At 39.2% G+C, this 12,741-nt stretch overlaps 1 long non-coding RNA gene across 1 annotated transcript in view; it reads left to right on the top strand.

Annotated features, from left to right (window-relative positions):
• Nucleotides 1-12,027, top strand: part of LOC131696863 (uncharacterized) — a 64,417-nt gene extending 52,390 nt beyond the window's left edge. Inside the window, exon 3 of the long non-coding RNA XR_009306747.1 lies at nt 12,008-12,027. This is a non-coding gene — a long non-coding RNA (uncharacterized LOC131696863). The remainder of the gene's footprint in view (nt 1-12,007) is intronic.
• Nucleotides 12,028-12,741: the final 714 nt, after the last annotated feature.

Here is a 12,741-nt window from a genome sequence, read left to right on the forward strand (position 1 = left end):
GATTTAATGCAAATTGCTAATTCTATTTAGCAACAGCAGTGAGAATAAAATGTTATGAGAATAAATAAATGTTGAAATTGAGCTGATAAAAGACTTTTGAATTATTATAAATTCATGTCATACAAACCCCTTGCTGTCTTTCACCAGCTTACAATGAACTACAATCCATCTATGATCATATATGTTATTATTATTATTATTATTATTATTATTATTATTATTATTATTATTATTTGTAGTAGTAATAGTCGCATGAGTAGTATTACCCTATAATAATTGATAATTAATAATTAAACATCTTTACAAATTCTAAATATACATAGTGAGTTTAGAAAGAATGTGTTTAAGACCACGCTGAAACAAAAATGAAACAAAAGACAGGTAGCTTATTTATGTCTTTTTTTTTTTTACTTTTCCAGAAATGGAACTAATTTACACAACACCCAAGAGAAAGCAGTAACAATTTATTGTTTGGGTTACAAAATGAAAAATAGATAATTAGGAAATGGGGAGTCTATTAATTCTCTAAACTTACTCAGGCAATGCCCACAGAGCTAGAGTGGTATTTGCTTACCTTGTCATTATGCAAAAATGTATTAGCTAATTATTTAGAATAATGCAATTAAGATATGCATATTTAGCATAATTTTAGCAATGGAAGTGTTGCAGTCAGCAGATACCGGGTTGCACTTTCGGGCAGCTGAGGCAGGGGCACTGTACAGTCTCAGATGGTGCACGGTACAATTACAGAAAACACAGTCTCAACTACGCTATTAGCTGCTGTAATTAATTTCAAACTGTACAGGAGGGCATGGTGACACAGTAGGAAGTGTGCTTATTTATTATTAAGGAGACAAAGATTTATACACAATTAAGTTATAGGATTAATACATTGTTTAAGTTAGAATTTAATTTATTTAAGAATAAAAAAGACAAGCTGAATGAATCAAATCACAATTTTTCTTTCAGTGCCTTAACTTACAAATCACTTTTGTCCCAAGTGTAGTGCATTGGTAACACTTTATAATGAGTGTCATTAACACTTTATAATAAGTGTCAGTACGGTAAAAGTAATTATCAATGAACAAAATATTATTTACAGTACTATTGAATTAATAATAAGTAAACATCTACTTATGATACTTTTCACTTCATAATAAACCCTTATAATGTACCACGGGCATGCACTCTCATTGAAAAATATGAAATGCATGTGCCAAACACTGTAAAGACTTGTAAGCTAACTACAGTACAACCATATAATAGAAAAGGTGTTGTGTCCATTATACTGTATGTTTGGGATGGGCAACAGAGAAAATCACGTACAGTACATGACCTCTGTTCTCCCCATTCATACGCAGTCCAGTCGACTAAAGACACATGCCTTTCATCTGATAGGTGGATCTGACAGATGACAGTATTTGTGTGCTGAGGCCAGTACACTTGTTCACTACACTACCTGATTCAGTGGTGAGGGGGCCAGGCCAAGCTTCTGTCATTGAATTCCATTATACCGCTAATAAGGAATGATGTAATAAGGAAAACAAAAGATCCCAGCCAAGCCGGGAAGCTAAATAAAGTTACACCAGTGAGGCACCCAGGATGTTTACCAGTCAAGCCGAAATCCTCTCACACAGGCCTGAAAAAGATGTTTCACACAAGCCCAGGTGCCTAAGCTGCTTTCCCTAGGGTGGAGCACAACCGTAGCCCTCGCAGAGAGGAGAGGCTCAGTGCAATCTATAACTGTAACCTTAATGAGTTGCAGCTGTCTCCATTATCCTCAGCTGCAGCGCTGCTGTTCATCAGTTGCAGGATGGGGTCGCAGAACAGAGGCTGCCAGTGAGCGGCGATGAGATGAGTCAACAGAGTAAGAGAGGGAGAAAAAACAATGGTGGCACATTAATAATACATCACCTTTTGCAATTTTTACCAATGAAACATTCATTTTTAAACTTTCCACTATGTTTTAAATACCCAATATTGAGCAGAATATTTATTCAAATGCAGTACAAAACAAGCAAAGAAGCGCTTGGTGTATTCTTTAAGTTCAGTTCATCCTGCCATCCCTAGACAAGAGCCTCTTAGGTCTTTATATTTCTACTAGGCTTTTTACAACATGCATTAAATAAATTGGCAGACAATTCAGTCAATCCATAACGCTATTTAGTCTTTTGAAGTTGCAGTTTGCCAAAATGACGCAACATTCAGTTTTAAAGTCAAATATCATTCTTTGGTATCCATAGTGATAGAACCGTTTGTGTATTTTGTTTTCATTCCCCAAAAGCAGTTTCAGCTGTAGGGACACATATGCTCCCCCTGAAACCTGCTTGCCACTACAGTACATCAAAAAGACATATTCCTGCTTCCTCTAAAAATGTAATCATGCTTTTTTGTGTATAGTTCAGAAAGCAAAATAGAAATTTAGCAGGGAGGGGGTGGTTTGATTTAAGAGCTGGCCTGGGATGTATTTGGTCAGAATCCAAGCTCAAGAGGAAGTGTGTATTGACATCTTTCGACATCTGCACTCCACCTACTGCCTAAATTGTTGCATTGCTTTACACTAAGGCCTTTCAAGCAGACCTATTCCACGCAACAACTTTGTAAGGGACATAGATGCATGCTCTTATACATTACTATTGGTTTAAACAGCTGGCAGTGCCTGTAATTTCTTTTGCTTGAGAGCTATTGGGCAAAGCACTTGACGCTGATTCACACACAGCTATTGTTCTAACCATGAAGGATTTTACCTGCGCTTCAAGAGTTATCGCTAGCCTGGCCTAGAGTGTTCGCTTTAAACATAACATATGTTGTCCGAGGAAACTAAAGGTAGCCTGGGAATCAGGCCCATAACCCTCTACTCAAATGACCACTAATTCACTTAACATGTGACATTACGTGCTTCCCTGCTCACTGTCTTGTTGGAGCCCTTGAGCCTTAACATATAGCCAAGTGAATACTAGGGGTGTTAGATCTGTGTTAGATTTCTTAAATATTTAAACTCAGATAACCAATAACCAGAAGCACTCCAATAGAATGCTTACAACATTAATAAGAATACATGTCTACAACACAAACGTGTACATGGAATAGACACTGTAAAGTTACTCCTGTATAAAATCTAAACTCAACATGTGGATATTTTAAACAATTAAACTCTAAACTAATACACCTTAATGAATACCAAACCTTATTTAATTCAACAAAATAAACTGTCTTTAAATAAAATGTGAATAAGGTCCAACATTTCAGCTTCAATTATGTTATTTTCTATGACAGACTATGTACATAGCTGAAAGGCAAACTGCAAGTCGAAATTGGTTTCCTGCTATTCAAGTCAGGATACTGAAACTGTATGATGTATAGGGTGGCACAGGAAGTCACATTGAGCTGACAATAGAAGGTGATGAATCCAATCCATCAGACATCTAGGCTGCTGTGCTGTATATTATTCCTCAGAATGTCTTTTTGTACTGTTCTTCTGTGTTCTTTTGTGTGGTGGGTCGTCAGACATGCCATAGAGACATTTGGAATGGTGAAATCCTGCTTTCCCTGCGGAAAGGAAAATAGAGTTCCTTATGAATGAGGGTGCAGGGTAAGCTGAGGCCTCCAGCAATTATGGGGGTTTTCATGGGAGGCCTCAGCTGGCTCTGGAGTAATGAGTTTCAGCACAATATCCATCCAGAATTGTAATTATATTACATGCACGCATAACTAAAGATTTTATTAATTGTACATGTTCTTCGTTTAAGGCATTTTACATTTAAACTGCACATTTAAATATGTATTAGATGAAGGGCTTTCAGTTTTACTCTGAAACATACAGTTAAATCCCAGCCCACCCAGCTCCACTTATTCAAATTACAAAAAATAAATAAATAAGTGAATGAAACAAAAAATGGAACAATCATCAAACCAATAAGTACAATCTGAGCTGCAGTAATAAACTAATTAAGGATTCCTTTGAGTCTTATCTTACGATTGACAGACCAGATTCCATGCTGTGTAACTCTATGTTCCATCCATGGAAAGAGCAATGACACCTGTACTTTATGTAGATTGAAAAGGGCTACATTAAGCAATAATACCCAGCACAGAGGGAACTGCCAGAGATTACAGTCTTGTGTTCGGTATCAATTATTTTCCAAACTTGCCTGTGATTCTGGTAATTTCAGTGAGGGTTGATATTATTATAAATATGTCAATGAAGATAGGGAATACTGTTTTTATTACTGATTTTATTTTGAGTGCAATTTGTTATAATTTATTATAAAAAATCAAAAAAGAAAATCAAGTAATATAAAAGTTTCTACATATTGACCTTCCGCTATCGGCAGATCATTTTTAAACAAACGGTCGCCATATTTATCTCTCCACCATAGGCAAAGTACAGCAGAGAAATACAATAAAGACATAAACATATTCAACCAAACAAACAATAGACAATCTGAAACAAGAGAGCATGAAAATGACTTAGACCTAGACCTAAAAGTTTGTACTGAATTTGTATCCAGTGAAAAAACAAGAGAACTCCAGCTACACAAAGGACTTACACTTTTTTAAATGTTAACCTATTCCGTGTATTTCGGGGGGTGGAGCTAGGCCCTCCGTATCCTATCATCTCTTTTCATCAATTAAATCTACCTTATTTAACCTTCAGTCACCCCTATCTAGATGTCTTGGTTCTTTTCGTTTTTTGTGTAAACCTAAATGGATTTCAAGACTCATCAACTTATAATCAATCAACCACAATGGAGTACTCACAGCATCTGACTTCTGATTCAGAGGATTCTCAGGATTTATTGTCTATACCAGATCATTCTCCTCCATCTTCAATCCACGGTCCCTCCAGCCCTTGATTTTTCTCTCCCTCCGGCATCTCAGTTAGATCCGATCAGCCTACCGTTCAAGTGTCTCCTTGTCTGCCTGCCACCCAAGGTTCTAATCTTGGCCAATCCAAGCGACTCCGGTCTCAGGATGCTGCTATGGAATGATTGTTTTGGAAGGACTGGATTATGAATAAACCAGTAAAAACCCTCCTTAAAAATGGCAGTGCGATTCCAGCAGGGAGTGATCGAGAATCTCTCTTCCTTCTCTATTGCAGTTCCATTTCAGCAGAACCAGTTTTTCCACCTAAAAAGCTCTTCAGCAGCGCCCAGCCGTTCATCGTCTTCAAACAGTCTGTTTCAGAGCAAGTCATCCCCACAGCCAGCACTTCTAACCAGCAGCCAGACAGTGAAATTCAGCAACAGCACTCCATGATATTTAACTAAATAAAATAATTTATGCAGCCTTTTGCCAACACGCTATCTTCGGTCAGTACCAAACTGTCAGATTTCGATAAAAGGTTGTCTAATATGGAACAGGAGAAACAAAGTTCAGCTCTCTCACTATTTCCTGCAACAAACACTGTAGCGGTTTCTTCTAGTTCACTCTAACTTTGGTCATTGAATCAGATCCTCCAATCTACAACCTTGCTATTGCATCTGCATATGGCTCCTCTCCAACTTCATCTCGATGTCACTCAATATCTCCGCAAATCAGACATAACATAATCAGTAAGGTAAGGATGTCAAGCTCGTCTCATTATTGATAGTGCCATCAGAGTTTCTAGATCACAGAGTTGTGGATTGTGGAGATCTATCAGCTACTTTAAAATCCAGAGACCCCAGATTACTAAAAAAATGAACATTGGGGGAATTCATCCTTGCCTTCTCTATATATAGAGACGTGCTATGTTCTGTATATCCTAATCGAAGAGCCGAACTAGACTCCTATGAATATTACATAGTGGAACTGTCTGTCAGATACGGAGGGACCATGTTTTTTGATTATCACAGAGCTTTTTCAGCAAAAGCAGCAGCTATTCTTGTATCCGATAGTCACATAATTAACTTGGCACAACCTGATTCAGATTTATTTAATAGAATTTTTGGCGGTCTCAGAGCCAAAGCATGTGGGGTTTGCACTTCCACAGCCCATTCAACATCCCTCCACCCAAAAGCAGCAACAGCGTCAACCTCCAAATCAGCTCCTGGCACCTCCGTACCTCACTACTCAAACAGAGCCTCCTTTCATAATCCTACCCATGCTTCAGCTCCTCCAGATTTATCCTCAAGGCAAGATAAATACGGGCGCACAATTAGATTCTGCGGAGGGAGACAAATCTGCAATCATTTTAATACTGGTTTGTGCTCAAGCAGGCAATGTAAATTCATTCATATGTGCAACACTTGAGGGGATGCCCATTCCAGTACAATCTGCCCTCTAGCTCGCAAGTGACTCTCTCCAATGCTCACAGTCTCCACTCCCATAAACATTCCTGAGCTATCCAGAAAACTCCAGAATCACCTGACACCAATTTCACCAGCTACTTAATTGATGGACTAAAAAACGTTTTTTTCAACCAGACTCAGTCAAATTCTGTCCTCCTCTTTTCAAAGCAAGAAACTTCGTTCTGGCATTCAAGAACCAGAGGTAGTTCATTCTCTCATCAAAAAAGAAATAAAGAAAGGGTTTAAGTCAGTGCCTTTTTAGCTCCCCTGTTTCCAGTCATAATTAATTACATAATTAATCCCATCGGCATCGCCAATAGGAAAATGTCAGGAAAACAGCGTCTCATCATCGATTTATCAGCACCACGGGGGTCAAACACTAGCAGCATCAACTCGCTCATTCCTCATGATCAATTTTCTCTTCATTATATTGCCATTTCAGATGCAATTCATGCCATTAAATTAGCAGGTTGAGGTTCCTGGTTAGCTAAAGCAGATATATCTTATGCATTTAAGGTAATGCCAATTCATCCTTCTCTTCGTCATCTACTTGGTATATGCTGGGAAGGAAAGTTCTATCTCGTTACTCAGTTAACTTTTGGCTGCCACAGCAGCCCGAGGATATTCGATACACTCTCAGAAGCATTATGCTGGATACTTCTCAACGCTTACCACGTTCCATTTCTGCTTCATCTTCATGACGATTTTGTATGGATTTCTAATCCTTCCGATCCACCAGCAGTTGGCCCCCTGCAATTAGCCCCCTGCATTGTCTGTGTGGTCTTATATTATTCAGCACTGGAATGGCCTTTCTATGTTCTATGATGATATCATTTCAGCACCACACAATCTGGCTTTGTTTACAGACGCCTTTGGGATTCAGAGATCTCTTAAACAATCAATGGTTTTCCAGTACATGGCCGCAAGAAATCGAAAATCTATCTCCACATCTAAAATTCACAGCTCTTCTCGAAATATACCCAATAGTTGCAGCTGCCCAACTATCGGGTCATCTCTGGTCTAAAAAATCATTATTATTCTACTGCGATAATATAGCTACAGTGCACATTAGAAACAAAGGATGTTCCAGTTCCCCTCTTATCATGCAATTACTGAGGCGGCTAGTATGGATTTCAGTTTCCAACAATTTCCTAATATAAGCTTGCCATCTACCAGACTTTTATAATAATGCAGCTGATGCTCTTTCTCGTTTACAGATTTCCAAATTCCACAGTCTGGTTCCTTCAGCTCTGCCATTTCCAGCAGCAACTCCACAGTTCAATCCGCTGATTTTCAACTGAATCCAACTGTCAATAAACTACTTAATTCAGCTCAAGATTACATGGCTTCAGCACTTGCCCTTTCTACCAGATCCTCATACTCTACAGGTTGGGCATGTTATGTAACTTTCTGTTCCCAAAGCAGGATTAATCCAACTCCATTTCATCAGAATTGGATCATGGCTTTCATTGTTCATGCAAAGGACTCTCTACATCTGGCACCAGCTACTATCAAATCCTATTTGTCAGGAATTCAACACCAATTTTGCTTGATGTCCATCGCTTCTCCAGCTATATTATCAATCCCAGCTGTTTGTCTCCTCTTGCGAGGAATTTCCAAATGCTCCCCGGCTCCATCTCCTGCCTATCTCTATAGACATTCTCGACAACTTGATTACTATTCTGTGCCAAGGCTGCTTTTCTCCATTTGACGATTTAACCATGGAAACCCTATGCCTAACAGCATTGTTGGGGTTTCTGAGATGCTCCGAATATACAGTTCCTTCTATTTCCAGCTTTCCTACTCTAGGTACCTGCTGCAGTGACCTGAACCTCATTCAAGATTCCTATTTCATCCTATTCCTTCGGATTTCAAAAACGGACCAGCTGTGGCAAGGACAATGTATTCAGCTTTCAAAAATCAACCCTCCTCTGTGCCCCTACACTTCCATGCTGAAGTACATCGCAGAACGCAAGGCCATTTCATCCTCTGACCCGTTGTTCATCAATTCAAGCCGGTCCATTGTTTCAAAGCATTGGTTTTCTTCACATCTCTCCACTTTGGTGTCCAGAGCAGGTCTTCCCCCGCAATTCTACACTCCTCATTCATTCATTCCTCATTCATTCATCAAAAATATGGGGTGCTGCACGTCATCAGCAGTTGAAGATTATATTCATTCTTCATCATCTGAAATATCCTCTGCCCATCAGTCCATTGCTTGTATGTCCGGAGTGGGGACGACCTTTCCTCCTGGGCCACAAAAGATTTCCTCCACCGTGCAGAGGGTCTTCACATATTCACCAGGGTACAGTTTACTAACCCCTTTGCCATGTTAAGTGTTTTCTTTTCTTTTGTGTTAAATATTTTCTCTCTTTTCTTCTTTTCTATATGCATTAGCGGTTCCTCTTTTTCTTCTTATAGGTGTCTTCAGTGGGGAGCCAGGGGTCCATTCTTCAGGAGGTTAGTGATTCCACTTTCTCCAAACCTTTGTTAAGCTACGCATCATTTACCTCTGACAGGGTTCTCCACGAGTCAGAGGGGACCCCCAGCCAAACCCCTCCTTTAGCATGCATGATCCCTTGTCTTCTTCTCTTTCAAGTTCTGATGCCTGTATTTATTTGTGGGCCCCTAAGCAATTGGACCCCTCTTCGTTTGTCGGGTCTCCTCAGAGACTGACCCCTCTCCTGTTTGTCGGGTCTCGTCAGTGATGAACCACTCTTCTCTATGCCGGGCTTTTGAAGAAGCAGAACACCCCGCTTTATATGTTTTCTTTCCAGTTCGCAAGCCTCTTCGCATGTCTGGTTACGTCAGTGACGGTACCCCTATTCGTATGTCGGGTCACATCAAAGATGATGGCCCCCCTCCTGTTTGTCGGGTCTCCTCAGCGACAGAACTCCTCTACTATTACATGTTGGGCCTTTGAAGAGGAGGAGCCTCTCTTATGTGTTTTAATATATACTAATCCATGTTTTCCTTTTCGGTTCATGAGCCTCTTGGTATGTCGGGTTACCTCAGCGACAGTAACCCCCCTCCTGTTTGTCGGGTCTCCTCAACGACGGAACCCCCCTTTCTATATGTTGGGCCTTGAAGAGGCAGGAAAATTAATTCACACTCCTGTCTTGTCCCTCTTAGGAATATTCTTTATTTCCTTGGCACAGGTTTGTTACTTTTAGTTACAGCATTAGAATACAGAGCTCAATGAAACTTGCTCAAAGTACCCCGTGGTAACGATCTCTCCCCCTCGTCCCAAGACACCACCAAACTCCTCACAGTTCAGCAGCCATGTCACAGTGCATAAGGTCTTCCAGTTGAAGCTACAGAGTTCCAACGAATCATTTTTGCTGTATTAATTTTACAGTAATAACATTTAAAAAATCATCTGAAAAGTGCAAATACTGTAACCTAGCCAAAACAATAGAAAATTACAATAGCATCAATAATAAAATAAACTTAAATTAGATGGGTGCAGTAATTGTATCAATTAAATATGCTATTAAAACCAAGATTAAACACGATGATTTTTTTTTAGTCTCAAGATTATTGCTTGACAGCCTAATAATAAATTTATAAAAATGTTTCCGTAAGCAAAAACTAACTACACTCCAGACTTGCAATGTACTCAAAATCACCCTATTAAGCACCGTGATGTTTCACCTCACAATCACATTTAGAACCACTAGTATGCAGTTATCCAAAATACACATTAAATAACAGATATAATAACCTACCTAACCTGATGATGTTTAGATCCCCAAGACCATCCTCCTCTTTTTTATTGCAAACTTGTCGAGTACTTACAGGTCTCGGTTTTACAACAGCCATTAAAGCATGATTCACACAGGACGTGGATTAGTTTTCATCAAGGAAAGTTGGTAAATTCTAAATGAAATGCGATTTTGTGGCCAGAGAAGGGGCTTTTATGCATGATTTGTAAACAATGAACCAGGTTTAAATAACTAATTTAGTTGTGTCTTCTTTTCCAAAGGCTACAATAACCATTTGTCTTTTGAGTGATATGTATTTCCATACATATCTTCAAATGCACCGTTAAAAGTCAATTATGTTTTGTATTTTTCTCCCGTCCCCCCGAGGCCATAATTTCTGTATTAATCTTCGACTTGGACGTCTCATTGCATGTCAGTCTGAACAGTACATGCATACGCACTGTCCAATCAAAGGAGTCGAAGGCTGAATCTGGTGTAAAAATGACAGGACTTTGCCCAGTCACAACTAGATATGTGTTTGACTGATTTGTGCTTTAACTGTGCTTAGGCAGGCAGTGAGGCAAACAGGTCATAGGTGAGAGCTTACATATCTTGGGACGTGGGTTTACAGTGTTGCAAGTGGCTGACATTTTTTTTTCTCCCATGTCATTGAATAATGCATTCTGGGGGGGGGGGGTTCAAACCCCTAAAACCACCCCCTTAGCAACGCCACTGTCTTCAAGATATACGGCCTGCATACAGTCAGCTCTCCTATATACGACACTCAGATACACGTCAGTCGCGTTTTACCATCCTTGTATTAAGAATAAAATCAATCCCCATTATATATATATGTAACAAATTAATGCACTTACCCGTCACATGTGATTTCTAACTCCGTCACCAGTTTTCAGATACAAAGCCCATCTCTTCAATGTTACAATTGGCTTGTTTAACCGTCACAGCCTGCGTTTTTTTTTTTTTTTTCTGGCATGGCAAATCAGTCTGTCTTTATTGTGCACTGCAGTTATATAGCGCTTTCTCCAAAAACAAAGCGAACGAGACCAGGCACTGTAATGTAAAAGTTAATCATTAAACAGTTTTAGATAATGTGATGCATTTTTTTTTAAAATCTGTGATCTTTAGTTTCTTTTGTGCATTTTCATTTGCAAGTGAACTGTGACATTAGGGCCTTATCGAGCACTATATTCTGCTATTTTGAAGACTGACTTTGGATACTGTTTTAATTCTGGAAACTGGTGTTATTTTTAAATCTTTTTCTAAATTGCGTTGCATTTTACTTTTTAAGCAGTTCTGTGCATGGGTAACATTTTTATTTCATTTTGCTGTTGTGTCGTTAATGGGGAATTTTACATACTACAATATGTGCCGGTTTTAAAAGTATGTACTGTATTACAGTTCATGTGTCCAGTCGTCTCTTTTGGCAAGTGATATTTTCAGAATCATATCATTCTGAATTAAAATACTACTTCTGCTGAAAATATAGTACTGTACCAACAAAACCAACTACAGTACATCTAAATGGAAGCCTACTTATTTTAAAACACAGCCCTTTCAGGTTTTTGACATTGTATCTGTTTTGTATTCCCTGAAAAAACTGACAAGTTTTTGTCTTTTACTGCAGTGTTTTTCCCCCAACTCATAAACTAATAAATTTCAATGAAAGAATTAACATCTCCCTGTACAGTTCCTCAAACCCAAGTATTATTTTTCTTTCTGTATGAAATGTGTGTGTGTGTGTGTGTGTCTGTGTGTGTGTGTGTGTGTGTGTGTGTGTGCATGGCAGGGGGTTGTTTGGGTGGTAGGGGGCACGTTACAACATGCTCACCTACATACACTCAGATGAAATAATCAGATATGCGTCACACTCGTTTAACCGTCACTGAAGTCCACTCACAGAAGAATAGTTTTACTGCCATATTTGCAACACCTGTTGTACGTGTCAGGGTCCAATACTATTAATTCCAGGTAAGTACGTTTTTATAATTCTTTATAACCCTGTGCCAACAGGTTGTTTTGGATTTTGAACAGACCACCCAGATTTTCCCAATGAGTGCACAGGAACCACATGAACAGGTAAGTAAAAGTAATGATTTCTTTATTACAGGAAATTATACAATTGAATACAACTTATTTTATAAGACAATTTGTAACCCCCCCCCTTTCAAACCACCTGGTATTTCAATATAAAACCTATTCTAAAAACACCTAAAACTGTGCACCACGTAAAGCCTTCCAGAAAACATTGGTAGCAGGCTACTTGTGACTTAAGGGAGATTTTATTATTACAATTATCAACTCCACACAATATATTACCACAACAGTCCCGAACAATAGAAGCAGCGGTTTGGTGAAACGATAGTTACACAATATTCACCTGGGCCTCAAAAGGCCTAGAAAACTCAGTTTGTAGGTCCTGTACTTAATCCAAGTCGCCAAACACTGTCCCGGTAGAAACGTCAACAAGGAAAGATAAAGTTGAAGATGACCAATCCCAGAACCTCTTATTTGGTCTTCCGACCCAGCCACTGGTACTTAGCTTAAGTAGGGTAGGACCTTACGTATCGGGTGTGTACAGGGAGCTGGCATTCCGTCCCTCAGTTGGTGCCTGTTCGCTCCTCCGGGGCATCAGTCATGGAGGAGGGTGTCTTGAAGGGAAGAAGTACAACGCCTTGTCATGAACCACAATTAATAACAGCAACTACAAGTGTTTCTGCCAAGTATCTTTACTTCTGAATCATTTG

Source organism: Acipenser ruthenus, chromosome 1, assembly GCF_902713425.1.
Source record: "Acipenser ruthenus chromosome 1, fAciRut3.2 maternal haplotype, whole genome shotgun sequence".
NCBI classification, from domain to species: Eukaryota; Metazoa; Chordata; class Actinopteri; order Acipenseriformes; family Acipenseridae; genus Acipenser; species Acipenser ruthenus.